Here is a 27,670-nt window from a genome sequence, read left to right on the forward strand (position 1 = left end):
CCCTAGGGGCGTCTGGGTGGCTCAGCCGGTTAAGCATCCAACTCTTGGTTTTTGCTCAGGTCAGGATCTCAAGGTCCTGGGATCGAGCCCCAAGTTGGGCTCTGCACTCACTGGGGAGTCTGCTTGTGGATTCCCTCTCTCCCTCTGCCTCTGCCCTCCCCCTACTCATGCTCTCCATCTGTCTCTCTAAAATAAATAAATCTTTAAAAAAAATTTAAAAAGCCAGTGCCTTTTGGATTTCTAGAACTTAGGTCTTAACAAAACTTTTCACTTGCAAGTGGTAACAGCTGGATGGTAGTGGTAGTTATGATTTAGCAGTTTAGCTTCAACTATCTTCTACTCAATCCAGTTTATGGGCAGAAGCATAATATCCAGCATGCAGAATTTTTCACCTATTGTATTTTTATTGGTTCTAAGATGCACATTTCAACACCAATGAAGGAGTGATGCATCTTAAAATTGGCAGCTATAATAGCTCTTGGTCCTATAGCAATCACGACAGTTCCACTGCCTGTGCATACATAAACTAAGACACAAAGGTCCGAAGGCTCATATTTTCACATTTCTTGTGTCAAAACACATTTAAAAGAGCTCTTATAAGTTTAAAATAATTCCAAATGATAATAAAGCACTGTGTCATAGCTTAAATGGTAGTTTTTTTCTTTCTTAGTGCTATATGTTTCTAACATTCAATGGCACTGTAGATTAAGTGAAAATAGGGCATAAATATAATCCAGATACCTATTACTTGTCCATGACTGGTGTTTCAAGTTGCCTAACAAAGTATAAAGCTTTCCCACTAGCCATCATGGCCCCACACGACAGAATTCCAAATACACTTATAGGCTTTTCTCTCACTAGCTACTATTCTTGCTGTCCTGCTGTTAAAAGAAACTGTTTGTGATGTCCTAAATATCTGCTCCATCTACCTGCGTTCAGTATTTTCTCACGCTCTGTCTTGCTAGGACCAACTACCCTAACACTGTTCTAGATTCTGAACCTTTATTTATCTTCGAAGTCCATATCAAATACCAACTTATCTAAACAACTGTTTCTAATCTTCACATCTGAATTTGTTCTAATCCTACACCCTGTGTAACACTCCAAATACTGTCTGTATGATCCATACTTGAAAATTATAAACTGAAGGCCTAATGTTGGAATTCAGCTGGTGAACACAGGTTTTGCTGGTCCCTATCATGTTTTATTTTTAACTTGAGCAACATTTTTTAAAAACTCACAAAAATCCAAACTTTCAAGTACTAGGTACCCAGCTCTTCAGACATTTGAGTTTGCAATCCTTGCCTTGTCCAACTAAGGGTGTGGAAATCTCTTAATGGTAGAAAGTCTATCTTACATATTTTTCTAGACCCATAGTAGGTATTTTATGAACAGAAGTTGAAATGCATATTTACTTTAAAAAATAATGTTAGGGCTTTGGGGGATGCTCTATAAAAGTCATATTTAACAAAAATGTCTTGAATTACACTGAAGTGCCTAAGTTATTTTATGTAATGGAAAACATGATTTCTGTCTACCTTATTATACTGATTGTTTTGTACTTGCTTATTTGTTTTGCTGTACATTTAGACTCAAGGGAGGAGACAAACAGTATCAATGAAGGTTGTTTTTTTTTTTTATTTCAATAGAACAACACTACTACAGTTTGCAGAAATAGAGTACAGGTTATAAATAGTTTTAGAGTTTTGGCCACCAGTGGAATTAATGCTTAATTCAAAATGGTATTTAACAGAAAACCATCAGGAAGATGACCTTAAGAAGCATTCTGTCCTTCTCTAAGTTTAGGTCAATTAAATCAGTATTAAATCTGCATACCTGCATACTGTGGACTTGGGACGTGAAAAGGAAGAAATCATGAGCAGTCATGGCCTCCACCCTTGGATTTAGCATAATTATTCCAAAGAAACCATATAAAACCCATTAAGTGGGTACAATCCATGTGATCAAGTGTTTAAAAATTCTTTCTTTGGAAGCTCTTCTTCAGTAAACAGCCCTGAATATTAAGTAGTCATTTTGCCAAACTATTTCTTAGTGGGATCTTCCTAGTCTAATTCAAAGAGCTATAAAGCATTTTCAAGGAGTTTAAGAATAATGGAGGAACTAGTAGGAACTAGAATCATGTAGGTCAGTGGTTCTCTAAGTATGTCCCAGGCCAGCAGCAGAACTGACCTCAACTGAGAACTTGTTAGAAATGAAAATTCTCAGGTCCCACCCAGATGTACTGAATCAGAAACTCAGCGGGTGGGGTAGGAATTTGTGTTTTAAGAAATCCCCCAGGTGATTCTAATGCACACTCAAATTTGAGAAGCACTGATAGAGAACAACCCCTGACATACTGCAGAAAATTTAAGAATTTTTACAAGGCCATTCAGCCACAAAGAGACATAGGTTTCCCGTTGCCCAATTAAATATTCTTCTACCATAGCAGAACATAATATATATTATTTGCCACTCTATATCAAAGTGTAATTTTGAGCCATTTGTGAAAGTTCAGAGAAAGAATTATTGGCTTGAACTATTTTCATTCTCCCTTTGCTCCCTTTTTTCTTTTTTTTTTTAAGATTTTATTTATTTATTTGACAGAGAGAGACACAGCGAGAGAGGGAACACAAGCAGGGGGAGTGGGGGAGGGAGAAGCAAGCTTCCCGGAGCAGGGAGCCCGATGCGGGGCTCGATCCCAGGACCCTGGGATCATGACCTGAGCTGAAGGCAGACGCTTAACCACTGAGCCACCCAGGTACGTCCCTTTGCTCCCTTTTTAAAAAATCTGAATCTCATTGGAGATGAAGGTATTTAGGAAAATCAATTTATTGCTAAAGACAACACCAGTAGTGTGAATCCCTCTGTATATAAAATAGCACATACCAGGCATTCTACTATATATGCTCATCTCTTTATTATTTGCCTGCTTCTCTAGGCTATAAGCTCTATGAGGACAGAAATTTTGACTTGTTTACCTCATATCCTCAAATGCTTAGAACATTGTCTGGCACACAGGAGGCATTCAGAAGCCACTTAATTTGAGTCAATGAATAAATTAAATTTGACTTGTACTATCACTTAAACTCTAGGATATCTTTTCTCCAACTATACCGTAAGTTATTAGAGACTCAGGCTTAAAGAATTTTTAAACCCACATCACCCAGTATGGTGTGATGTACCTTTCCTGTCTAATAGTTGACTGTGTGTGTGTGTGTGTGTGTGTGTGTGTAAAGCTAGATAGTAAATATCTTAGGCTTTGCAGGATTCTATTTCCACTACTCAACTCTGCCTCTATAGCATGAAAACAACCATAGATAATATGTAAACGATGGATGTGGCTGTATTCCAATAAAATTGTATTTAAAAAAACAGGCAGTGGGCCAGATTGGACCTGTGGAATGCGGTTTGCTGATCCTGATCAAAGCAACAGAAGTAACAACTATTACTAGTTTTACATTTTAAAATCTAATTAAGTTGACAGATACAAACAAAAGGCTATAAGCAACTTTCAATACCTATTTTTAGAGAGAGCACATGTTTATTTAAAATTTATACCATACGCCCTAAGAAAACGAAAAGAAGTTGTAGAGACTTACTTCTTACATCAATTACTTATATGCTTACTTATTTTCTTTAAATTGGTCAATACAAAGTTCATTCCTGTATCTTTTTATTTATTTTTTTTACAGAGATATAATCCAAGAGGACATTACGGAAAGGCTGCCTTCTTCATTTTACTGACCTAACAATTCAAGGGCAATGAAGATAGTAGTAAAATGGCCATAGTTTATTAAATCCAAGTTTACTCTGGCACCCCAAGGTTAAAGTTAATCTTCTCCATAGCATAGAAAAGGGTTTTAATAACAAACAGATATATCACTTTATATTTTTCTTTTTAAAAAAGAATATTTCCTTTGTGATTATAGCCACAGGAAGACAGACCTGGCCCTCCAACCACACTGTGTGGTCCCATGAACCTCCACAGCTGACATGAGCAAGGATAAATCACGTGGTTCTGTTGTTGGGGAGAATGTCCTTTGGAAACGGAGGGAAAGGAGAGAGCCAAGAGTGGAAAGTGACCCTCTCAAGCACTATTCCATTGCCAGAATCACAGCTATTGTTATTGGCATTCACTTCTCCAAGAGAGAATGAATTATTTCCCTGCTGTTGACATAACAACTGACTTTAAATTTTTTCTTTAGGAGTTTTATGAACTCAGAACAGATTTCTCTCTCTACCCCCTTTTTATTAAATGCAGCCACAGACACTGGAGATCATTCCTTTGTCATATTTTTATAGCCGTCCAAATTGGCCTCCACTTTCATCAGTGCCTCTGAAGGTTTTTATTAAATGCAATCATTGAGCATGCTGGTAGATGTACACTGCACTAGAAAACAATGGCTTAATATATTCATGGCCCACTTTATAAAAGGAAAGGAATGCCTCTCTCCCCCAACATGTCCTTGCAAACTGATTCGCACCAAGGGACAAACAGAACCAGGCTGAGATAGAAACACAGCCTCTACCAATGGGCAGCCATCACGTTTCTCCCTTAGTTTCTTTGGCTACAAAACTGGGAACTCATTTACTCATTCATTTTCCCCCTTCCTAGTAATCATACTTCTGCCAAATTCTAATTAAGGGAGAGGTAGGTGTTTTCTTCTCCCTGTCCTCTTTGGCAGAAGAAACCTGCAAGCAAATCTCTGGAAATGACTGTTATCTAAAAGATTTGAGCTGTTCACTTCTCAAACTGTTGACAGGCTCCATAAAATAATTTTTATAAAAACATTTGTAACCTGTGAGGCACCTCACAACTGCTAACACTTTATTTCATAGTTTGAGTCTTTGCCCACTCTAAATCATAATATTTGATGTATTAGTTCAAATTTTATAGATATAAAAGAAAAATAAGTTTCAGTAGGAAAATGACCTCTCACAGATAAACAGATTAAATGTTGTCCATATCTTAACTGTTAGCAAACCTTCAGAGGCACTGATGAAAGTGAAGGCCAATTTGGACGGCTATAAAAATATGACAAAGGAATGATCTCCAGTGTCTGTGGCTGCAAAAACTAGCATCAGCACATAATTCTTCCCACTTCTCCCTCTCTCGGGCCCCTCTCATCTGCCTGTGGTAACACATCTGCTCCAAAATAGAAGTATGGGAAAATACAAATATCTACCCTACAACACTAGGATAGAAGAGGTTAAAAGGGAAAGGGGACAGAATAATGGCCCCTCCAAAGACTTCCACATCCTTACTTCCTAGTGAATATGTGAATATGTTAGGTTACAAGGCAAAGGATATTTAAGGTTGCAGAAGGAATTAAGGTTGCTAGTCAGCTGATCTTCAAATAGGGAAATTATCCTGGATTATTCTTAAGTGGGCTCACTCTAACCAGAAGGGTCCTTAAAAGTAGAAGAGGGAGGCAGAAGAGTAAAGTCAGAGAGAGATGTGACTACAGAAAAGAAGGTTTAGAGAATGAAGAAATGGGGCCATAAGCCAAGGAATGTAGGTGGCTTGTGGGAGCTGGAAAAGGCAAGAAAATAAATTTTCCCCTTGAGCCTTCTGAAGGGAACATAGTCCTGATACCTTGATTTTAGTGAGTGAGACCTGTGTTGGGATTCTGACCTACAAAACCGTAAGATAGTAAATCTGTGTTGTTTTAAGCCAATAAACTTATGGTAATTTGTTAGAGCAACAATATAAAACACAGTAGATATATTTTTTAAGATTTATTTATTAATTTGAGAGAGAGAGCAGGTGCACACATGTGTGGGAAGGAGGGGGAGAGGGAGAGAGAGAATCCCAAGCAGACTCCCCACTGAGCGCAGAGCCTGACATGGGGCTCGATCCCACAACCCTGAGATCATCACCTGAGCTGAAATTAAGAGTCGGACATTCAACCAACTGAGCCATCCAGGCGCCCCATAGACATTTCTGATAATATTAATTCTCATATAATACTATGAAGCAGGTACCATTATTCTTTCCATTTCACAGATGAAGACACTGTAACAAGAGAAGCTAACAACTTGTCCAAGGTCACAGAGCTAATAGGTGGCAGAACTAGGATTCAAACTCAAGTAGTCAGGTTCCAGTACCCACACCCTTAGCCAATACTTTCCACTACGAAAGATACAATGCTGCAGAGAATACCTTAAGGACAACCATATCCTCTGGTTAAAATGTGAATGTGGAGAGTCACTGAAAGATTAGAGATAGCATGTGGTCAAAGGAGATGAAGTGGTTTGTTATAACATCTAATCAGGAATATGGATGTAGCAGAATAGTATCATAAGAGAGGACAAGAGAAAATCTAATTTAAAGCCTGAATGAAACTGTAAAAATAGATTAAAAAAAAAAAAAAACTCTTGTAAGATCTCTCAAGACTATTCAATCTAATTTCTTCCAGACCATCAATCCTATCCACTTAGTATAATTAACTTCTGTTCCATCATTCAGTTCCTATAAAGTTAGCCCTGCTCACCTTCAAGTGTCTTTAACCCACCCCACGCCCCAATGTCTTTGCCATGACGTCCTGCATCTATTCTTCTTCTTGAGGCATGGTCCAAAAGTGGATACTGTATTGAACACCAGACAGAGACATCTGGATTTAACAAGGGAGACTTATCAGCAAATGATTTCTTACTCAAGATAAGGATAAAGATGTCAAATCAGAAAAAGTTCATCACAGAATTGAAGATTTTATGCCTTTTTCTCAATGGCCAATTAAATAAAATAGAAAATTTAACAACAAACAAATACAAGAAAAATAATTATCAGTTTTAGAAAAAAAGATCCCATTAAAATTCAAGCAATACTGGTTAATAAATAACAGCTTATTCCTTAGATGGCACCTCCTTCATTATACCTCAGTACCAGTTTAGTCCTTTATATAAATTTATTTTTTTTAAAGATTTTATTTATTTATTTGACACACACAGCGAGAGAGGGAACACAAGCGAGGGGAGTGGGAGAGGGAGAAGCAGGCTCCCCACTGAGTAGGGAGTCCCTGTGGGGCTCAATCCCAGGACCCTGGGATCAGGACCTGAGCCGAAGGCAGATACCTAACGACTGAGCCACCCAGGTGCCCCCTTTATATAACTTTAAAAAGTACATATTACAATGGCCATTGAACTAAAACACTGAAACTTTTTTTAAAATTACATCCTTAACAAATGTATGGTTCTATAAAATGAAATTTTTCTTTGGCAGAAAAATTGAGGGGAGAGGGTGTATGCCAAAATATTGAGTTTACTTATTACACTACAAAATAAGCAATATTAAAACAGCAATCTTCAGCTGTGCTTAAGAAATTTAAATTTTTCTATCATAAAACAGTATTATTTTTTTCCATTGGCAACTGAAGTATTTCCTTGTTTTTTGGTGAACAAAACATCAATTTAAGAATACGATATATCATATCATCACTCAGTTTTTTAACTGTCCGCTTATAATTGCAATTTGATTAAGCTCTTAAAAGTGATTTGAAATATTCGTCCATGTAACACCTTGAATAAGCTAAATTCTTCTGCCTTAGTTTATTAGAGTAGCATTAAGGAAGAAAGGCATTTTTGTAGCATGACTGTTTCACAGCAAAGATGATACTCAATACCTGCACTGAGTTTTGTTGTCATGGGGACCATCCCAGAGAAACCATTTAAATGCCAGAATTTCAAACTCCCTAAAACACTGCCTTCAATCTGGCTTCACTTATAACTTGGAAATCAAAACTGTAGTAACCATTTTTATTTTTTAAACATGCATAACCCATCTGCCTAAAAAAAAAAAAAAAAAAAAAAGGTATTGACCTCACTCTTTAAAAAGTCTTGAATTTCCTTTCCATGAAAAATTCTGAGGCTAGAGCCTAGCAGCCTGGGAGGATTCTGCTGCCTAGCAGGTAGCCATGGAAACAGAAGCACACATCAGGAGCCTGCACTAAAACTAGCATGATAACACCGTAACTGAGAAGTCTGGCATATGTTTTTTACTGCTGTTGTCTCCTTGTTTTATTTTTGTTGGTATTTTAAAAGAAATTCAGCTAACTTCATCTTTTCCTTTAAGCTTAACAGAAAATCACCATCCAAATAGAAAATTTGCCCAAAAGATGAAATCAAATGGTATCAGAAATAAAAATTCAAGTGGGAAGAAGGGAAGACCTGCTTCCCAATTAGTTGGAAGCATATGTGCACATTTTATCAGCTCCAGTTTCACTGGCCTAGTAAACTCTCACTTGTCCACAGAAGGATGATAGCCAGACTCGTACTGATTAAGACACCTGGAGATTGTATTTTCTTAAGAAATCACATATCACAAAGTCCTCCTCCATCTAGTTCTAAGCCACCTTATTTTAAGCCTGTCTCCAACTACACTATTCCATGACCTGCATTCTAGCCACATTTGCCTGTTTGTTATTCCATACACATGCCGTGTGTCCCTCTGAATGTCCCTCACCATACACACCACCTGAATGCCCTTTGAGCCCTCAACCTGCAAGGAACAAATGATCTGTAAAACCATGACCAATGCCCACCTAGCAAAAGTGCCTTCTAAACTTGACATAACTATTTTATTTATACTGCTTATTGACATTTACTGTACACCTCCCAGACTGTGCAGGTGTCTACCTCACTTCTCCATAACACTGACCATTTGAGGGGAGAGAGGGTTAAAGCTCTTGATCTAATAGCTAGTTCTCCAGTAACTTGATGACAAAAATAATAATAGAAGGGATGGCAGAAAATGAGGAATATTAATTTCAATCAACCAATATCTAATAATATTGAAGTATAAACCTTGAAGCAAATCAAACCAAAGTTGTATGAGACACACTATTAGCAAGAGTTTTTTTGAAAATCATATAGATAACCTCAGGGCAGAGGTGAACAACTCTTGAGAATACCACTGAGATACGATACATTCACATGGACACTTACTGGTGTCAAGAAATCTTTAAAATACCCCATAAGGGCTACCAAGTATAATTCACTCTAAAGAAATTATTGAAGATTTTTTTCCTAAGGTTTTCTACAGACGGCTTTCTGACAAAATGTACACACACAAAATGAAATATGATGCTTAGTACTAAGTAAAAACTGTGTCTAGAAAAAAACAAAAGTCTTCAAAGTGACTACTTTGGCAGTTTTGGACATCAACTTAGAAATTTTTATTTAAAACATAATAAAATTGAATATTCAAATTTTAATGGTTCATTTTATAACAAAAAATGTTACAGTTCTGTCACATCCAAAAATATACCTTTCATTTTTTTGGTATTCCAATTACTTACTAGACATCTCCACCGAGTACTCAAATGCAACAAGTCCAAAGCTGAAGTGATTATCCACTCCATTCCCGCACATACAAAACAAAACAAAACTGCTCCTTCACTCGTATTTCCTATTTTAGTTAAAAATGCCGACAACTGTGGTCACTCAAACCAGAAGCCTCCAAGTTAGTCTTGACTTGTTTCCCAGCCTCAAACCATAAATCCCAGTAATTTCAATCGGGAAAACTCTATCATATAAAACAAAGAGCATGGATTTAAATATAAAGGGCTTCTTATGAACTATAAAATCCTCGGACAAGATACATAATCTTACGTCTCAGTTTCCTAGTTTGTAAAGTGAGGATATAATAAGACTTCTCTCAATATGAATTTTATAAGAAATTTCTTTAAAATCAAATAAATAGGTTTTGATATATACTTTCATTATTTTACATTTTTTTCTGGGAATTCACAAAACGTATCAGATTAAAGGTTATGAGAAATAACATTATTAGAGCAAAAATTATTTCACTTTCTTTACTCTTTTCCAAACTTATTTGACCTCAGTATTCTTTTTTAGGAATTTTTGAATTTTAATTCTAGTGTAGGTTACAGTGTTGTATTAGTTTCAAGTGTACAATATAGTGATTCAGCAATACTCAGTGCTCATCATAAGTGTACTCTTAACTCCTTCACCTATTTCACCCATCCCCCCAACCACCTACCCTCTAGTAGTCCTCTGTTCTCTATAGTTTAGCCTGTTTTTTAGTTTGTCATTTTTTCCCTTTGTTTGCTTGTTTTGTTTCTTAAATTCTGCATGAGTATGTGTCTTTTTCTGACCGACTTATTTCACTTAGCATTATACTCTCTACACGCATCTATGTTGTTGCAAATGGCAAGATTTCATTCTTTTTTATGGCTGAAAAATATTTCATTGTGTATACACATATATATATCTCACATATTCTTTACCTATTCATCAAAACCACAATGAGATATCACCTCATACCTGTCAGAATGGCTAAAATCAAAAGCTCAAGAAACAACAGGTGTTAGTGAGGATGTAGAGAAAAAGAAACCCTCCTACACTGTTGGTGGGAAGGCAAACTGGTGCAGCCACTCTGGGAAACAGTGTGGAGGTTCCTCAAAAAAGTAGAAGTAGAACTACCCTATGATCCGGTAATCACACTACTTGGTATGTACCCAAAGAATACAGAAACATTAATTTGAAAGGATATATGCACCCCTATGTTTACTGCAGCATTATTTACAATAGCCAAGATATGGAAGCAGCCCAAGTACCCATCAATACAGTGTTCCTTTTTAAGGAATGTATTAACATTTCTTCTAAAAAAAAATCAGTTGCAGAATACTAACCTATTTCATGGGGCTGTCATGAGGTTAAAGCTCATGATATATCATGTACCTCCCATGCATATTAATTAAAATCTTTCTCTTATAAATCCATTCTATTGCCTAAGTGTCCCACTTCTGACCTCTTCTGTTCCTATTCCTGTCACCACAGTTCCGGTCTCATCTGGCTTAAAGGCAACACCTTCCAACGACTCATCTACTCTCTCACCTCTTCAGCTCATTCTCCACCCGAAACCTTTCTGAGGTGTAAATATGAGCACTGTCTTCCAGGTAAAGAACAAATTCCTTAAGATACACACCCTTCTCAACTTGGCCCCAAGTCCTTTCCCAGTGTCTTGACACACCCTCTCCCGTTTGAGGCCACTCCTGCACAGTTCTGGGGGCAGCATTTACATTGCAATGTTTTAGGGTCCCAGCAGCTAATTTCTCTGTTAATGAAATATCTGTGCTTTCAAGGCTCTGCCTTTTCACATGTCAATTTCTTGGTCTGTAAAAGCCACCCCACACCCATCCCTTTCTCCATCTGGCACACAATTCATCCTTCAAAGCCAACCTAAATGTCACTTCTTCTGTGAGGTGTTCCAATGAGTTAGTCACTCCTTTTGTGGACTCCCGTGGTACTTTGTTCTCAGCTCTGTCCTGGGGAGCTATTAAAACTCAGGAACAAAAGTGAAAAGATATAAACAGTGATTCAGAAATTATTAATTCCTAAGGAGTTTTTTTTCACCCAAATCCCACCTACTACATACTGTTCTTGATTTTACACACACACACACACACACACACACACACACACACACACACGATCCAGGGAAAAACTGGGAAAAAGCCTCAACATAATCAAATAAATTCAGAAACCATCAGATTCATCCAAATGAATCAGACCTGATCTCATTTTGAAATACCTGATGGTGTCTTGACAACTTCTAAATGTCAAAGGAGTTTCGGGGAACAGCCAAAAAATTTTAAGACTCTCATAAGTTTCCAAAATATAATTTCTAAATTGTAACAGTGTTTTCTTTATACATGTGCAAAACTTTTAGAATTCAATGGGGAAATAAACCTTCATTTCAAAAATTAACTTTGAAATTGGGAAATAAAAACATATGCTATTTCCAGGCACTGGTCATAATAATAATAGCTACCATTCGCTGGGGGCCTCATGCCAGAATCCTCAGGGCACTCCCTGCAGATTCCTGCATTTAAATCCTACAGCTACCCAATGAAGGAGTCATTACTCCTATTTTACAGACAAGGAATTTGGTCAAAAAGGTCAAGTGAACTCAGCTAGACATTGTCTGATGAGGACCCAAATCCAGATCTTCTGAGTCCTTGGCCAACTTAGTCTATAAGCTACAAGAGAGTATCAAAAAGCCAGGCCGACTGGGTAACTTCTTTACAGCGCAAATAACCAAAGATTTGCTCTGACTGTGAACTTCAAAGGGGGAGCCTTCTTTAACCAGGGGGATTTAACAGGAGCGATTCACTTCAGAATTATATACTAATCTCTTATAGTACTAAGAGAAATTATCATCAGTATTTTTATTTCCTCAGAAAAAGAGAAAGTATAAAATTACCTTAAAAGGGATATATGTCTATTTTCTATTTATTTTGACAGACCTATAAACTCAATTTACGGAAGATTAGTTCTAAGGCCACAGGAGTCTGTTAAGCTAAAATTTATCTATAATATCTCAAAAACAATAGGAGGAAAATCCTGTACTTCATGTAAGAACTGTTGGACAGCAATTGATTTTGTAAATAAAGTACAGATAATATTAAACCAAGGTTTTGTAAATCCAGGTCTAATTTCTTTACTTCTTCAATCATACCAGTGTTTCTCATCCTGCATGAACATGGTAACTTTGATTTACATTTTCTTTGTACTACTCAGCTCACTCCTCTTTTGCCAAGTACTGGATAATCGAAAACAAAGACTACTGTGATTTAGTAAGTGTAAGAGTGCTGACAACACTGGCCCCATCTTTGGCCTTCCATCTTGTTCATGTTCACTCGATGACCTCTCTTGAGGCTAGTGTTCTGCACTCCTTGGAGATTAATCCACATACCTTAGAAATGCCCACCAAGGCCGGGATGCGGAGTGGCTTCTTTTGCCTCCCATGAATTTGTTAGAGATAACATAGTCCTTCCCCTTCCTGTTGCTCAGGTGGTGCCATGAGATCTAACTAAAGGTTAGCTATCAATTAGGTCTATGCAAACCCTCTGATCTCACTACAGTGAGATCTTCTGTGTGTCCCGTAGCTCTATAAAATCTGTGGACTAAGGTCCGGACATTGCAGAGAACAACTGCCCAGCTATGTGGTTGCCTGCCCAATCCCCCGTCAGTAAGTTACCCTGAATAAAATTCTATGCAAACTGTATGGAGTCGCCTGTTTCCAGTCTCAAAGTGCCTTCTCAGTTTGGGGGATACTTTACTGTCCACCCCCACCTTCTAACATTAAATCTTCTGATAACACAAGAATTCTACACCATAACAAGGACCTTAAATTTAACTATTTTGTAAATACATATTTATTTTTATACGGTCTTTTAATAAGAATGGAGATCATTTTAAGATATGTCTGCTTGTTTATACTTTCTGAAAATACAGCAATAAATTATAGAGATATCCAATGGAAAGACAGCATTGTAGTGTTTCTCAAATCTTATGCAAATTTAGTCAGTCATAAATACTACAAACCAACCAGTATCTTCACCTCTGTGATGACTCACCTAATTTATATGGCACTTGGTTTTCCAGAAGAATAAGAAATGCAAGAAAAAAATAGCATGCTACCCTCGATGGAGTGCTGAATAAAGCAAGTATGAAAAGTAATCACAGGAAAAAAAAAGGAAAAGTAACCATGGAATTCTGCATATTGCTTAAATTGTTTTTTTATGATAGAGGGCATATTTGATAAGCAAAAAAGAATTTCAAAAAATTTTAATACTCTTTCCATTTTAGCGAGTCAACATCTATTTATTGAGTACCTGTTGTGTACCACATACTACTACCCCTTAGGGATGCAGTGGGATGGATATGTTACCACCATGCCACTCACAGGCTACTCACATAGGGAATAAAGACAGTAAATGAATAAATGAAAATGTGATGGACACTAAAGTGGAAGAGAAATATAGGGTGCTTTGGGTTTGCATTAACAAAGAGTCTAGATTGGTAAGAGCTTTCCTGTGGAAAGATCTATAAGATAAGATCTGAAGAATGAACAGGAGTTAAGTAAACAAATAGGGGGAAACAGTGAACAAGAAGTTTAAGTGAAAGAAATAACAGACAAGCAGGCCCAGAGGCTGTAGGGAGAAGTCCAGTGTGGTTGGAGAAGAGCACAAAGCAGTGCGCCAAGCAGATCTCCCTGTAGGATTGGACGGCTCATACCCCCAAGATGCTGGGAGTGCTGCTGGCCAAGAACCCTCAACTATAAGCCTCCTTTGTGGATTTCCACCTGCTGAAGAAACCTACCCTGCCTGGCTGTGCCTTGTTCCAGTGGCATTTAGGGAGTATCCAATGCAGGGGTATAAAATCCTGGCCACTTGGCACAGCTCCAAGGCCTCCACCAGGGGAAGGGGAGACCGTCACTGAGGCTACCTCGAGCTGGACTTCTCCCTCTATCCAGTCAGGCTTTCTTCTCCACCTTCCCTCCCAAAGGTGTTGCTCTCAAGGGCACTATAAGCCAGCGTCTTAAAAATCAAAAGAAAACAAAGGGCTGTAGCATAGCGGATGAACTAGAGTGGAACACAAACAGGGCCCCAGCAGAGCACCGGCTGTGGGTGAACAGGCTGGGACAGCGCTGGGGGCTGCGGAGGGGGGCGCTGTTGGACAGTGGCTGCAAGAGGGGGGCTAGTGGACTGTCTCCGGCTACAGCGCCTTCAGGATTCACCCCAGCTTCTAAGCCCAGGTCACACTCTTCCCCAGCAGCTCCCAGCCAATGACTGAGCACAGCAGTGTATCAGCATCTTGTCGTTTCTGCTCAAAACAGGCATTCTGTAAAGGCGACGTTCGCTCCAGCACTTCTGCTGGACCAGCTGAAGTGTCAGCTCCGCCACAGTCTGAGGGTTTCGGCCCAATCCTCTCCCACCCCAGCCCTTCTCCCACCATGTTTCTTTTCACGGGAGTTAGATGTGACCTGGGGCCATTCCTCCCACTGACACAGTGATGAATCAACAGTGCTTAGTCCTGATTAAATGTGGGCGGTGAGAGAAAGAAGGGTCTAGAATAACTGCTAGATTCTGGCTTACGCACCTGAGGCAGGAACACGGAAAGGGGAACAGATATAGGGTGATCCTAGGTCCACCTCGGTCGGGCTAAGAATAAGGTACCTTGGAGAAATCCATTTTAATCCAGTGACCTAACGGTACAAAGGGCACAGTTTGGGACACCAGATTGGAATTTTGTGAACTTCTTTCCAAGGGTGACAATATTCACTAATGACTTTGAATATTTCACTTCACTACGAATTCCAGTGAGGCGGTTGATGTGGTATGTGGGCCTTAGATTCTAAAACCAGCACCTATTAGTTGGAGAGTTTCCCAGTCATAAATGGGGATGATAATTCCTACCTGACAGGGTGGCTGTGACCCCAGCACAATGGCAGAGAGAGAGCAGGCAGTTTAAAAAAAAAAAAAAAAAGGGGTTTATTTTCTTTTCCTATCTCAATGAACATGCTTGTTCAGCACAAGCAATACTAACCCTTCATTAGATGGCCCTAAATGCACTTGTAGGGACTGTGCCCTGTAAAACCTGGCTGGCATCAAAATGCCTTCCCAATGTGTAGCATGTCATAATTGAAGGTGACTCTGCCTATGGAGCAGCTAAGGCAGAGGGTGAGTATTTCCTGTAACAAAGGCAAAAAGAAGAAAATACCTCCCTACCATGGCATCCAAACAGGAGACTACAGGTTCCAAGTAGTACCTACTGCAGTGCAAAATAAAAACAGCCATGAAAAGAACACAGTCTATCACACCATAGATAACACATATTTAGAACTGTTTTATTAAATTTTTTATAGCATAAAAAAAAAACCAATTTACTTCTGCTTAAGAGTGGATGTACGATAGCCTCATACTATTTTTCACTGTCTCCCTTTGTCAAGAAGGCCGTTGTTGATTTATTTACTGGAGAACTAGAATTTGTATGCAACCAGTGAGGGAATGAAGATTCATCCCGTAAGATCTGCTTGACTGAGGGCTGCAGAAACCAAACCGGCTTGCAGATATGGAAATACACATGGCTGATTGTTTTTGTGCCCATGCACTACATGCCATAGACTACCCAGCCTTCCTAAAATACAAAGAAAACAATTTCTCGATGTGCCAAGTAATGCCTGAAGCCACTGCAGACAACTTGGCAGCAAATTCCCTTGAAAAAGTTTTTCCTATGAAAAACGGATCATTTGCCTCTCCACTGAGAATTTTAAAATTCACTTTCCTCAGCTAATATAAAGTTACCACCGATTTCCTGAAAATCCAAACACTTTTGAAACCCCAAAATTATGATGACAAAGGAATATTTCCAATTCACTTCAGCACCAAGCTAAATGAAGAAAAATGTTCAGGATTCCCCAAATCATAATCATTCCTCTTCGCCCAGTTCACATATACAGTAAGCAGAAGCAAAGTATTTATCGAGTCCATATGGACACTTGGAAATGTTAGCAATTGTGTTTAAACAAAATAAATTCAACTATGTCAGCATTTCAGGAATTTATAGCCAAAGACCACAGCTGAAGCATGCCAAAAATCTCATTCTAACCAGAAAGCATTTTCAAACTTTTCTAGAATGAACATTTTTATCATAATGATCACAGATTCTGAAGAGTTTAATTAAACACTGGCACCTGGATGGAAACAGTGACTTAAAGTCCCTGCCAAGCTGGCAAGTCACAAAGAAAGGGTGTTTGCTCCCTAACAGTTGCAGATGACGAAAGGCAGTGATAGACGAATAATTAAATATGGCCTCGGCTATGTGTTAAAATCTTCCTCATTTTTGTCCAGACCCCTGTGCAGAGTAGTGACAACACTCCCATGGATGGAAGCACAGCTTCTCCTATCTAAGGTAGACATCAATACAAATCCCCCAAGAAGTATCTACTACTTGAATTCCCATTTTGCAGATGAGAAATCTAGAGGCTTACAGTGAGCCCACTGCCCATCGCCGATCAATAACTAAGCCAGGAGTCCAATGTATGCAGTACTGGATCAAGACATCAGGCTCTTAACCATTACCTGTACTACAGTGAAAGATCTTTATGGCAGGAAAAAAGTCTTTCAGGACAATCACGGCCAGCCAGACACGTATTCACAAAGCCAGAATGACTGACCCTGCATCAACCTCAGTGGCCAATTAGCCATTTTGACTTATTTAGCTTTAACTGAATCTCAAAAGGTGGGTACGCAGGTCACCAAGAGAATAACACTAATGCTACATGGGCAACAAGCCATAGTAACAAGCTAGATCCCATGGCATCAGACTGTCCAGGGAGCTGAGGCGAGTCCAGGTGAAATTCAGGCTATTCTACCAACACCACCCCCCATAACATAAATCTCCACCAAAATTTATCTGGATTTTGTGCCTGGGATGATTATACTAGTTTTAAGCCAGCATGTTCTCTGAGCATGAATCTAAATATACCAGAGTAAGGAGGCAGGGAAGAGAAGAGGAATAATTGTACTGGCAGCAAAAGAAGGTGTTAAGCTTTTGGATTCCACACATCAACTCATTGATCCAGCCATCAATCACAGATGTTCCCATCCATTCACACATGCTCTCACAAAACATTCTGAACACCTACTCTGCACAAGGCACTGCTTTAAGGGCTGGTGACTGTTTCACAAAGTCTTATTTTCAGTGATTCATAAATTGAGAATTAAAGGTTATGCTTATTTTAACTAATGACTGTCCAACTAATCTCCCTATACATTAATAGTTTGTTAGTTGATTAAGAAGCTGTTAAATGATACCATTCAGATGTGCTGCTAAATAAATATAAATCCAGTTTCTTTTTTTTTAAACATTTTATTTATTTATTTGACAGAGAGAGACAGCAAGAGAGGGAACACAAGCGGGAGGAGTGGGGAAGGGAGAAGCAGGCTTCCCGCCCAGCAGGGAGCCCGATGTGGGGCTCGATCCCAGGACCCTGGGATCATGACCTGAGCCCAAGGCAGACGCTTAACGACTGAGCCACCCAGGCGCCCCTAAATCCAGTTTCTAAGGAGTATATTTTCAGTACAAAAAAGGATCTACTTTTTAATAAAACTTTGCTATGAATCCTCTTGTAATTCTAAAGTATGAAAACCACTTTAACCATCTTTCTGGTTAGACTTTGTATACTTAATGCATTCAGCTTCTTCAAGCAGAAGTAAATGCATAAAATACAGCTGAAATTTAGCATTTTAATCGTGTTTATAATACTGTTACTATCCCATGGAAAATTCCATTTTCTCTCAGTAAAATTCAATGGAGTTTTATAATGAAAAGAATACGAAATTCTATCATCTTTTAAAGGCCAACATTAACGTTAGTGAGATACAGTTGTAAAGCTCTGTAAGATTAGCATTTACACTTGTTTTTTTAATCAATTGCTTACAATTCTCAGTTAACTTCTTCACATTTCCTCCATCTCCCACCCACACACATACTCTTTTCCTCCTAGACTCAACTCTGCCAAATTCTAGGAGGAAAAAGTTTCATTTTACATAACAACAGCCTGAAGATCTGATTTTCCCTGGGGTAAACTTGTTCCTCTGTACACAGATGAAAAGATATTTACCATCAATTGAGTTATTCAACCTGAAGAGGCAACTGTAGAACATTCCCTGGTAATGTATATTCCTAAAATGATGATGACCAAAAAAAAAAAAAAAAGGCAGGAGGGAGGCCAACTGCAATTGTTCCAAAGAAAATACAATCAGTTTCTTTTCAGTGTATAGACACAGGATGGATGGGGGCTACTAATGTGCATATGACATGTAATAAAACATTATCTGCTAAGTCAAAAAGATTTAACTATTTAAGTGCTCAGCATATGCATGTGTTGTCTGAGCACACAACGTCAGGTCCAGGGTTCTAATCTAGAAATTCTAAGCACTGTGAAAAGGATGAATGAAGTGCAGATGCAAATCCCAGTCAGGGAACCTGACATTATGTAACCATATAGAGTTCTCTGAGCCTCTGTTTCTGCAGCTGAGATGAGATGCTCACCCCACAGAATTGTTATTTGTGAGAGCGAGATAAATTATAAAACTCACATAATCCAATACCTGACTTGGTAGGTGTTCAATCAGTGACAGTGGTTCTTGCTATTTTTACTTTATTATTAATATTATTGAAAAGATTAAAATATTAAACCATTAATATAATCTTATCTGGGTGAAAATAGACATGCTTGTCATCTGATCTCATTTTACTTCTAATTCTTCCCATTTAAATGGCTCCAAAGACTGAATTTTAAAGGGAAGAGAAGAGTTGTTCAAACTAGTAAATTTTCAGTCTAATGAAAATTGTATTACCCAAGAAGCAGATCCTAATCCTTTGTGGGTATGAGAAAACAGTAGAAATTTTTTAAATAATTAAATTTTATAAATTTAAAGTAAATTTTTTAAGTAGAAACAGCACTAACAAAGTTGGTCTTGGCATCCCTATTTATAAAGGGCATTTTTTAATGCATTGAGTGTGTAACCATTCCCCACAACATTGTTAAGAAACATCAATAAAAACAATAATAAAAACAAGTGTTCAGTAACTTTCAGTATAACATTTTTTTTGCTAACTTTTCCCTAAAAGCATATTTCTGGGAAACCAAGAGCCTATAGAGAATGTCTCCTCAGACAGTGCCACATTTACAGCATCAAGACCAGCCATCCAGGCTAGCAAACCTGAGGCTGCCAGGGAAGCACCTTGGATTAGACAGGGACCCACAGGTCCATAATCTGAAAGATTCAAGAATCAGGTGGATTTGTAAAGGCAAAACAAGCAAACACACAAACAAAAACACATGTTACTTAATTCCAGAAGTAGCCCTTTTCTGCCTTCTTATATGGTGTGCTCCTACCAGTGGTAAAATACATTTCCATCTCGCTCCTCTTAAAGACTGGCTAATGAGGGAGAAAATAACTTCACAAGCCAGGATCTAGAATAGAGGAGCCATACTTCAAAGAAGCCCAAATGGGGACCTGAAACAAAATGAAGGTAGAGAGATAATCTGATGTTTTTAAATGTTTGCTGAATTACACTTGGGCAGAGCCTGGAGTCAGGGGACTGCAGTAGGGAGGAGGCTGCCAGAAAGAGGAAAAGTCTCAGAAAGAAAGAGCAGGCTAAGCAAAATCTCCTGCTGCCCCACACATTTAAGTCTACCACAAATGGGGCGCCTGGGTGGCTCAGTCCGTTAAGCGACTGCCTTCGGCTCATGTCATAGTCCCAGGGTCCTAAGGATCGAGCCCCGCATCAAACTCCCTGATCAATGGGGAGCCTGCTTCTCCCTCTCCCTCTGCTGCTCCTTCTGCTTCTGCTCTCTCACTGGCACACTCTCTCTCAAATAAATAAATAAATCTTTATAAAAAAAAAAGTCTGTCACAAATGCACATGTCCTGTATGGTTGGCATTTGCAAGAAGAAAATCCAAAAGAAAAGTCTGTGCCCTTGTCTTTAATACATAGTAACAGGCACAGGACAGAAAATTAAGCCACACTTTTTTTTTTTTTAAGATTTTATTTTGAGAGAGAAAGAATGAGAAAGAGAGGACTCTAGTTTACTAAACTAGATGGGGGAGGGGCAGAGAGAGAGACTTTCAAGCAGACTCCACACTGAGCACAGAGTCCAACACAGGGCTCGATCTCACAACCCTGAGATCATGACCTGAGCCGAAATCAAGAGTTGGACGCCTAACTGACTGAGCCACCCAGGTGTCCCATCCCAGACTTTAAATAAGGTAGAAATGACTAGATGAAAGTCTCCCAAAACCCACCCCCACCAAATTGCTATTGAGGACTCCAATTTGCACTGCAAATGGGGAGGGGTTTGAGCAAACTGTACTTGTATTTCAAAGGGAGCTAGTGTATGTCAGCTTACCCCTGCATCAGACAGGTATCTGAGTTCAAATGAGATGCTAGGCAGTAAAGGAAGAGACACAGTCAGGTCTGGCAACAAGATCCTCAGAGACTCTGATCTGCCCTCATCTCTTGAACTTCTTTCTCAATAAGGGAGGCTGGATCCCATGATGAGCAATTGGAGGTACAAGAAGAATCAAAAACTTGAAGGCACCCTGTCTGCCTCATCAGGATAGAGGCAGCCATGGCTAAGGACAGACATTTTGTGGGGACTGCCAGTTTGAGAAAGCCAAACCCTACACGTCTCAGAAACTACCAACAGACTCTGCCTCTTCAAGCAACCAATTCAGAGGATGAACATAAATGGCTACTCAGACAGAGTCAAAGGCCAGGAATAGAAGGAAAGGCTGACGGGGCGGAGAACATTCCCTGTGTTCTGGAAATGAAAGGAGACCTCCACGTTCACTGGGATGCTATAAGGGAAGCAGCCAGAGAGATGCCAGAGCAATTCTAACTAGTACTTAAGTATTTGTGTATTTGCAAAATTACACACGTGCGCGCGTGCGTGCACACACACACACTCTTGTTCTTTATCCAATCACTGAATTTCTATGTGAAATATAACTTTTTTCCCCTTGTAAGGAGTCATGAGATTATATAATGACTTCAGATTATGTAACTAGGAAGTTATGAAGTTGCTAGCTTATGTAACATTTAAGAACCATGGATGCATTTGTTTTCTTTCGACCTATGATGTAATTCTCACTGGAAAACATGCATAAGTTATGAGGTGTTTGCACATGTAACATTTTAAAACTGGCTAGCAAAGGCATTAGCTCGCTGTTACATAAGTCATTCTTCCATACATGAAAGTCAATTACTAAAGGAATATTAGCTTGGCTTATCAGCTTTAAAATCATAGAATTTAGTAAACTAGAGTCATATTGACACTAACTGTTTCCATCTTACTTGGTTTTAATTCATTGGTAAGTTTCTTATTGCTTGTTTAAAGAATCCAATCTAATTTTGCTAAGCCATCCTAAAGGTGCTGAGAATTACTAAATTGTAAAACTGGTTATACATTAATAACCCACAAACCCAGCCATGAAATGGACCTCACTATAATCCTGACTATTCCACTTTTAAGACTTCTTCTTGACAGCTACTTCTGTGGCTACAACCTTCTACCAATGCAACTCTTGAATACCCTCAACCCTACAAGTTCTCTAGGTTACTATGATTCCCAGTTCCCTGCCTCTCTCCAGCTTCCCTGCTGGCTTCAAATTTCCCTGCACCATCACACTCCAAGGTCATCCATTTTGCCCTCTCATCAAACACCCTAAAATTCCCCCCTCACTGGCTTTCTGTCCTACCCATATTACCATCTTCCACCACAGGTCCCCCTGTGTTTTCCACTGCTGAGCAAAGAACTGGAAAAAAAAACATGTAATTGTCCTAAGAAATCTGACTGCAAAGTTATATTATGCAGCCTTAGCTGGATACTAATTTGGTTTGGCAAGTTTTTTTATTCATATCTATTGCATTTTCCATAAGAAGCTGTCCTGAACCTTCCCTAGGTTCTTCAAGTCTCCAAGTCACCCCCTTACCAAATAGACAAAAATAAAGTTACACTCCATTTTCTCCCCTTTACCTTAAATCTATCATAATCATTACTCTTTTCTCTTCCTTCTCACCAAATTCAGGAATATACATTCGAACCAGTTTAATGCATATTTTATTGAGAACATACAATATAAGCCAAGAATTCTACTGAACATGTACCTGGCAGAATCAGTGACCCCAGTCTTTAAATCCATGACTGTATCTGGTGGAGTCTAATGGGGACTATAGAAACCAGAAATTGAAATAGGCTATTTTGTTAAAATGAGCCCAGTGTCAGTGGAAAGACTCACAAAGTGAGGTCAACAGTACAAGGCTAATTAACCAAGCCCCAACACCTACTGAAGCCTGGACCTACCCCTGCTAGAGATAGCTCCATCCTCAGCTCTGCCCTATTTTCTCTAGTGTGAATTTCATTTCTATATATTCTCAGCCTAATTCACTCAAGTAACTATTATTCTTATGGAAAAGAAAAAGAAAAATGAAACAGTAAACTCATTTCACGATTGTGTCAAGCAACCACTCCATCTATTAACATTTTCTTTCACAGAAAGGCACCCCTAAATATTAGTTGCTGCCTGTTCCTTTCTAGATTCTGCTGCTTCTCTCAAAGGCCACTAACGTGACCATGATTTAAACTTGTTTCAATAGAATTAAGAGTCTCTAATAGATTTTAGGAGAAAAAAAAAAAAAAACAATAAACGCTATCCCTTTCCTTCTAGAATAAAGTTTCACACAGAATACGAGACTCAGGAAAGCCAAGGATTCATTTCTCAGAGAACGTAATGGACAGGACCACCCCTGTGTGGGCATCTTTTCAGTCAGGGATCAGTTCCAAACTCTGAAGAACGCAGGTATGATTATTCATGGAAACCAGATAGATACACGGCTTCCTTTAGTTATAAGCAATTTTCATGCCATTTATCTATAAAACTCCATCAAGTGCTGACTTCCAAAATATTTAGATGCTAATGTGATCATGAGGAAAAATAGGAAAAGAATGAAATTCTAATGCTTATTACTGTCAAGTAAATATTTCAGAATCCCCACAGAGCACACATATCAACTATATTGTTAGTAACGGAAATATTTTTCCTAACTTGGCTCAAATCACTCACCATGAGCTTCAGGAGAGTACAACAAGTGGACAGAAATGATCCCATGGCTAGGTCCTTTCTCCTGTGATCAATAATCAATGCTTCCTAACCAGGCAGGAATCAGAGTGTAGCTGCCAAGGGCCTGGGATCCCTAAACCACCTGGATCATACCCAGAGGAGGGAGCTCAGGGCTCCTGCCTTGCTCGCCCACTGACATTCTTTTCCCTAACCTGCCAAAATCATGGCTTCTCAGACTTTTCTCTCTTCTTGCTTCTCCCCTTGGTATATATTTTTCTTTTTGTTGACAACAATTTGATGTGCCTGGAAACTGCTTCAAGTACCTATGCTCCACTTGGGATCATTTTAATACTTTTGCAGATGGTCTGGAGCATTATTTTTTTCTCAAAATGAGCCGTGAACTCTTCAATCATTTTTGCCATACTTCTGCACTGGCATATAAAATACACTTGGGATGAGTCAGCTTTTCACTAAACAACAGTGTCATTAATTAACAATGGAAAGTATACCAACTCCATTTGTCACAGCATAATGATTATCCCAATCATCCAGGATACCTATATTAGTTTGGGTTTCCCTGCAAAAGACACTGAGACAAGGACTTGGGTTTGTGTGTGTTACCTGAGATAGTTTATTCAGGAGGTGATCCCAGGGAGCATCAGTCAGAGAGTAAGGAAAATATTACTGAAGAGAGAGGAAAGCCAGTGAAGGGAGTGGGACAGAGCAGGCACTGCTGGGACTCAATCCCCCTGGGATATTCTAAGGAGACATGAATAATGTACCTCAGACCTGTCCCACAGACAGACGGGGAAAATGGACATTTGTTTTCTGATTCCAGTCCTTCACTGGCTGAAGGCTGCCCCTGGGAGAGTTCACTTGCTGGAACCAGCACCAGCACTTCCAGGCTGTTCTGAACCAGAAGAGTAAGCTCCCTCAGTGCTGAACAAAGTGCTCTGGAAGGGGAGCTCAGGCACCCAGCACCTAACATGGGAAGCTGTCCATGTGAATGGGAAATGCCCACCACAGGGAAACTCAGGGCTGGGCTAAAAGCACATCAACAGCATCTGCTATAGCAACCAACTCCTTGCTTTTGTCAAACCACCATGTTCTGCTGATTCACCTTTTAAGAAGTCTCCTTGATCCCAGTGTCATCAAATATGATCTACTATACTCATCTTCCAGTCTTTATCCCATTCCTACAATGGCTATCAGTCATCTCCTGTGACCACCCCTACCCCAGCCTCCCCACTGTCACACATTGATGAGTTCTCATGAGCTCATGGTCCTCATGGACCTGCCCCACCGGTCCAACCTTACTAGTCACCAACTCTTCCATCTCTCCCTTTCATCAAGCAGCCTATTCCCTTCCTCCAGCAAACAGTGATCCCTCTCAGCTTTGAGCCTTTCCTATACAGAATGCCCCACCCCTACCCATCATTTTGTGATCCACACTAGGAACTACCAACTCCTGAAGAGTTTCTTTGGCTGTGGATTGCACTCTCCTCCTCCTCCTCTGAACTATTCTAGTCCTGATGGCAAACAATGCCATTAAAAAAAAAAAAAATGTTTAAAGGGAGTGGAGCAGGAAGCCCTGGTCAAACTCTTAAGTATCCAAGGGGCAGAGACTGAGGTCCATGCTTCTTTCTTAAGTTCCTCCAACACTCACTAGAGTGCCCACTAGCCAAATACCACCAGGAACACATTTGTAGTAAATAAAGCAAGCTTTCTTTAGCTGTAGCAAGAGGAAGAGTTCACTAAAGGAAATTACAAGACACTCACTACAGAATTCAGATTTGTTCTGAGGGCCTAGGAAAGTAGAAGCCAGATTTGGAATGGAAGCTGTCGGGAAGTGGGGGCAATTCATTATCCTGGCAAATTTAATCTAGAAGGCAGAGGACTAAAGCTGAGTTGGAGTCATCGTTGATAAAGCAGCAACGATCACTCATGTCAGTCACAAGAGAAGGGTGTTTAATTACTTCTGTGGTTGCACAGTGTCCTTGTCTCTGTCTTGCTTCATACATACTCAAGGAGTAGCCTTGTGTGGTTATTTATATTCTGTGAGAGGTATTTATGTTCAATTGGGAATACTGTGGCCTAGCTGCCAGAGCCATTTTTCACTTTCTCAAAAAGTTATTCAAAAGATACCAGAAAGACTTAAATCATTGTTGAATTAATTTCAAATTTATTCTAAACTTAAATGATAATGTAAACTTTAACTTATAATGTATAACTCCACCTTCCTGGCAGGCACCATGCACACAGAAGGGAGTAAGACATCTTGGCCTTGGACACGGGTCCATGAGCTCACAATCCAGAAGGAAAGGCAAATGTCTAGGCTGACACAACACAAGCACAAAAAGTGCCAAAACCTAAGTATGGATAAGGTACTGAGTTAGTGCATGGAACAGAGTATTAAACTCCATCTGCAGGGTGGGTGAAATTTTCCAGGAAGACATGTCATCTGCAATGGATGTAGAAGAATGACTAGGAGTTGATCACCTAGAAAAAGAAGGGTGGAGGATGCCCTTCTGCAGCAGACACACCATATATAAAGGTGTGAGATGGCACAGGGCTTGGGAAACAGAACATAACACAATGTCGATGAAACAAACTTCACTCAAAACTAAAAAATATTTTGCAATGGAATTTAATGAATTTTCAAACTTAGACTATGTAGATATTACATTTTTCAGGTGTGGAAAGAGAGAATGTTATAAAACCTACGATGTAAAAATGTATTAGGCACTGACCTAAGGAGAAAACCCAAGAGGGTTAGATTAGAATACATGCATTTGATGGTGAAAGCAAAGGAAATAGGGACATACTGCTTGATTTCAAATATATTTATCTTTGGTGGCTGAAAAGTCCTCTTTCCTTTCTTCTCCCTCACTTTCCTAAATTCACATGTACCTCCAAGCTAAGTGAAATAAATCAGGACTCCCTGGTGCTATGTCAGATTTGAGAAAGAGCTTGGATCACACAAAGAAAGGAAAAGGGTACTTCTGAAATACGGCAACGCAAAATGGTTTTTGTTCTCTTAAGTAAGCTGAGTGTTGAAAAGGAAGTAAATTATTCCAAAACATAAATACTCTTATTTAAGGATCCCACTCTGGAAATTTCAGAGAGTGTAGAAACAGAATACAAGTCGATCCAAAATAATGTATTTAAGTGTCCTTCCCTTGACTATGAGAGATTGGAAAAATTTTCAGAAACTTTTCCTACTAATATACAAAAACAAAAGCCCAAATCATGGAAATAAAGCCAAACAACTTATAACATTATATAAGAGTCACTGAAGTTTTAAATATTTCTCATCCCTGGGCGCCTGGGTGGCTCAGTTGGTTAAGCGACTGCCTTCGGCTCAGGTCATGATCCTGGAGTCCCGGGATCGAGTCCCGCATCGGGCTCCCTGCTCGGCAGGGAGTCTGCTTCTCCCTCTGACCCTCCTCCCTCTCATGCTCTCTGTCTCTCATTCTCTCTCTCTCAAATAAATAAATAAATAAAAATCTTTAAATATTTCTCATCCCTTGCCAATAAACATACACACATACATACACATATATATGTCTATGTGCATATAAAATTTCTATACTGTTAATGTTGAAGATCTAATATTTAAATAGTTTACTTTGTAAATCCAATGCCCTAAAATTTAATGCACACTTTTCTACAGTCCTTCAAAAATCAATACATTACCACTATTTAAGGTCAATTCATTTCTTTCTAGTTTGAAATTGAAATGATCCACAAATTACTTATAAATAAATGTTAATGGTAAGAAATGAGGGGTTTGGATACTACAATTAGAAGCATTAGCAATCTTAAACTTCAGAGTAGAAAAAACAATTTATTTCATTAGAAAAAAAGATGAACAACTAACTAGAACAGGGAAAGGATACAAATAAATCAACAAAAGGTGAAGAAAAACAGTCCACAGAGTAATACAAATAAGTGTTCCATGAACAGATGAAAAATGCTCAGCTTTCCTATTAATTAAGGGAGTGCATGAGACACCGTATTTTATACTATTTAGGATGGCCGAGGATGGGAAAGCACAATGTTGACGAAGATGGGAGGAAGAGTCTTCCTTTTCCAGAATCCAGTCCCTGCCTGGTAGGAGTTCAACAGTCATTTAGGAAGACAAAGTGGCAACCGTAAAAAATATTAAAGTTGCTCATTACCTATGGCTTAAGAATTCTTGCAACAGGAAAGCTTAAACAAGTAGACA

The 27,670-nt window shown here is 39.0% G+C and overlaps 1 protein-coding gene and 1 long non-coding RNA gene across 2 annotated transcripts in view; both read right to left on the reverse strand.

Annotated features, from left to right (window-relative positions):
- Positions 1-27,670, reverse strand: part of BICC1 (BicC family RNA binding protein 1) — a 246,719-nt gene that overhangs the window by 64,268 nt on the left and 154,781 nt on the right. The window lies entirely within an intron of this gene.
- Positions 3,268-7,802, reverse strand: LOC145722219 (uncharacterized). Its single transcript, XR_014146326.1, has 2 exons — positions 4,323-7,802; positions 3,268-4,217 (listed from the first exon to the last, which is right to left on the reverse strand). It is a non-coding gene; the product is annotated as an uncharacterized LOC145722219 (long non-coding RNA).

This window comes from Leptonychotes weddellii, chromosome 6, assembly GCF_054177405.1.
Source record: "Leptonychotes weddellii isolate Sample4059 chromosome 6, ASM5417740v2, whole genome shotgun sequence".
NCBI lineage: Eukaryota > Metazoa > Chordata > Mammalia > Carnivora > Phocidae > Leptonychotes > Leptonychotes weddellii.